This window comes from Myotis brandtii, unplaced genomic scaffold, assembly GCF_000412655.1.
Source record: "Myotis brandtii unplaced genomic scaffold, ASM41265v1 scaffold328, whole genome shotgun sequence".
NCBI classification, from domain to species: domain Eukaryota; kingdom Metazoa; phylum Chordata; class Mammalia; order Chiroptera; family Vespertilionidae; genus Myotis; species Myotis brandtii.
Window position 1 is genome coordinate 736046 of NW_005362626.1, and position 4089 is coordinate 740134.

Genomic DNA, 4089 nt, shown 5'->3' on the forward strand with positions numbered 1-4089 from the left:
AGCCCAGAACTTCCACCTTGTGGCCATCACTAAGCACATTTTCAAAATCCTGTAGTTCTAAGAGTGGGAACAAGATCTTCTTTCAGTAACTAGATTGTAGAACACTCTCTACCATTTTCGCCTTGTTCTTGCTCTCTTCTTGTGCCTTCACTGATTTTTTTTTCATGCATTCAAATCACTTGAGGAGTTAGTTCCACACAAGCTTCCATCTTCATGACATGTAGAGCTCATCTAAATCTTCTTCTTCCAAGATTTTACTAGAACAGAGTGTAACTTTTTATTGCTATAATCATGGTTTCAAACAGAAAATCTTGATTTACTATTTGGAATTTAACTCCAAAAGTTGTTGATACTCTAGGCTTTGAATACACAGTAGAATTCTTGACCCTCTTTTTAGTCATTTTATTCTTTTGTTTGTACCAATTGCATAATTTGTTTTATTGTAATGGTGAATGTCCTTCAATATAACCAGTTTTATAGTGTTACCTAATAATATTCTCCCTCCCCATAGACTTGATTTTAAAGTTAGTATAAATCTGGAGGACTTCTAGATGATTCAGTTTAATATACTCTATAGCCAGGTGTTCATTAGTCTCTCAGAATAATTCCTGGTGTAGTGACCAGATCCTGTTCTGTACCTCTATTTATTTAACTAACCATTCTTTTTTCAATCTTTTTTCTATCTACAAAATCCCATGTCTTCTAAAATGGGAGCATGGATAAGACCATGTTATCAATAAACCCTTTACTTTCCTGTTTAGAGCTCTGATTCTATTTATTTCATGTATCCCTATTCAACATTAGAAATAAGTTAAGGTGAGCCATAGAATTCATTCACTTATTGCTCATCTTCAAACTACATTTAATGACCGATCTTTGTTCCAGGTACAATATTAGTTAGCAAGTTGATAAGTCCCCGTGGACTGTACACTGAGATAATGGCATTAGTTTTAGGAAGAGAAAATAGCTACTGCTCGTCCATGTAAGTTACATAAATGTCTATCTCCATTCCCCTATTTCTTCTTTGTAGATCCACTAATTTCTTCCCATTTCCTAATGCTAGAAGACCCTTCTGTCTTTTAAAAAAAATATGGCATATTGCTTTCTTTCCAGAAATTATACATCTCTTCCCCAAAGAGTCCCTGTCGTGGATCAAATTTCCTTCTCCTACCCCTCTTCCTTCTGTAATATTATTCCACTGGACTTGATCTAATTGGATTGCCCTATGGCCACTCAAGACTTCTTCTCTTTCCACTTCTTCTTTCTGTTATCCAGGAAATAACTTTCTGTTTTAATCAATGTAGCAAAAGATAAGAATATTCTAACTTTTATCTTTTAATTTCATTAATTTAATTTATTGTTGCCTTGCAGATACCAACATACATTTTTATTACTTAGAGAAAGAAGACTAGAAGAGTCTTTATACCAAATTACCTCTCTCCTCCATCCCTAGGAAAGCTATATGAGCAAATGAGTGGCATGTGGATGTCTTTTAGGTGGTTCTAGTGCCTCCTCACCTTCTGAACTTCCTGTGTGAATTTAACCCATAATTACCACTAGTATGATAGCTTTTATTTTATTTTTTTAAAATATGTTTTTATTGATTTCAGAGAAGAAGGGAGAGGGGAAGAGAGATAGAAGCATCAGTGATGAGAGAGAATCATTGGTTGGCTGTCTTCTGCATGCTTTGCACTGGAGCAACCAGGACACGTGCCCCGACCAGGAATGGAACTGTGACCTCCTGGTTCATAGGTTGACACTCAACCACTGAGCCACACCAGCCGAGCTGGTAGCTATTAAGTACAGTCAGCAAATAGAGTCAGTTAATTAACTTTTAAAAATACTAATTCTTTCCTCTTGTTTTATTCTTCCTATTTGCTAGTACTTGTTACTATGAGCTCTTAGTTGACACCTAACATTCCTTCTAGCTATTGAGTGTATGGTGCTTGTTTATGAGCCACGTAAGCTGCTATGTGTTTGCAAATTACATATTCCCAACTTAGAACTGATACTTGAAAGAGAATTTCACATGGTATAGAAGGTACCATGGGAGCATGTTAAAAATCAACCAATGCTTCCTGAGAGACCAGTTTACTTTAATATTTTGTTTCAAAGGAGGGAAATAATCTCCTATAAAACATAAAATAAGATTACCAATGTATTAAATAAGCTAAAAAATGTTATATGCATTTCCAGTGGGCATTGATTCTTCTCCTTCTTTTATAATGGCCTTTGTGCTATGTAAGCTGTGAATTCCTTTTAAGTTATGTGTTATGCACACAGTTTGAGGATAGACGATCGCCTCAAATTTTCTGCATCAGCTAAGATGCACCTTGTGCTGTTCCCCAGAGGGTAAGATGATGCACAGACCAGCTCCTGCAGGATACATTCAGTTCATAAGGCTTTATATCCATAACCCCCCTCAGACAGCTCTTTTCTTATATGAGAGGAAACGGAAATTACAAAATACCTACATTTAAATAAAATTAAGAATGTAACACAAACTGAAGTTTGCAAAATAACTTTATTTTTCATCAGTTGTGGTTTCAAAAAACTGGACTGAATTTAGAGTTCTCTGAATCTTTTATAACTTAATTTAAAATCTTTTCTCTACTTTAAATTAAGTAAATATCTTATGACGTGCAAGGAGTAGTTGAGAATGGAAAATTCTGAAGTATACACATTATGGTTTCTCAAAACTGGAAGTGCTTTAAAATTGGCCTAACGGGGACCTACATGTTGGAGGCGTGTTTCATTTAGTCAGAAATGTCATTTGAAAATGAAGGCAAAAGTTCAATGGTTCACAATATGTGTTTTGTGCTTTACAAAATAAGTCCTACTGTTCCTTGCTAGTATGTAGATAAGTCCAGGGTCAAAGTGTCCCATCTCCTGCATACAGTGTTTCTCCACCTTTTCTATTTTTAAAAAAATTTCTTTTAAATTATAGTTCACATGTAATATTAGTTTCAGGTGTGCAACATAGTGATTCAACATTTATATCCCTTCTGAGGTGATCATCATGATAAGTCTGGAGTAATCATCTGTCACTGTACTGAGTTATGGAGCTATTATTGACTATAGTCCCTACACTGTAGAGCACATCCCTGAGACTTATAGCTGGAAGTTTGTACCTCTTAATCCCCTTCCTATTGGTTTTGAGATGACTTAGAGAAGCACCCTACAGTTGACAGTGCTCTTTCCCACAAGAAGACTAAGTCCTGTATAAGCTAATTTACTTGTCCTCGGTTATGTAAAAAGAATATTGTAGGGTGTGTGTGTGTGGGTGTGTGTGTGTGTGTGTGTGTGTGTGTGTATTTGTGTCTGGATTTCAGCCAAATTCCTCAAGTTATGGATAATAGGCATTAGAAATCTCCATATTCTAAGGTGTTTCAAGGAGAATCCAGGCACCACCTCCAGGGCTAGTGAAGCGATGGCTAACAAAGTCCTTCAACTCTACTCCTCAAGATGAATCGCAGGCTAATAAAGAGAAGACTGGAACTTACTAAAGAGTAGATTTATGTATTTCATGAGTTTTTAGCCTAGTAGGGAGTGTAGTAGTATTTCCCCTTTTCTCCTCTTGAAGAAAAGGAGAGTGGCTGCTCCCCTGCCACAAGAGAATCCATGATAGTGAACTGTGGGTTTCCTCAGCAGGGAAACATGGGCATCTCAGTCGTAGTTGAATGTTTGCTGAGCATCAGAAGCTTTTAGGCCTTCCTCCTGATATACCAGAGTAGATCGTGATGAGAAAGCACTTTGGAGAAATTGACACTTTGAGTTCAATGTAGGGAGAACATATATCCTGGTTCCTGTTTATTTCTGGACTAGAGGCCCAGTGCATAAAAATTTGTGCACTTGGGGGGGTGTCTCAGCCCAGTCTGTGCCCTCTCGCTGTATGGGACCCCTCGGGGAATGTTCACCTGCTGGCTTAGGCCTGCTGCCCAGGAGATTGGGCCTAAGCTGGTAGTCAGACATCCCTCTGGCAGCCCAGGAGCCCTTGGGGGATGTCCACTTGCCAGCGGGGAGCAGGCCTAAGCTGCAGTCGGACATCCTTAGTGCTGCTGAGGAGGCGGGAGAGTCTCCCATCACCAC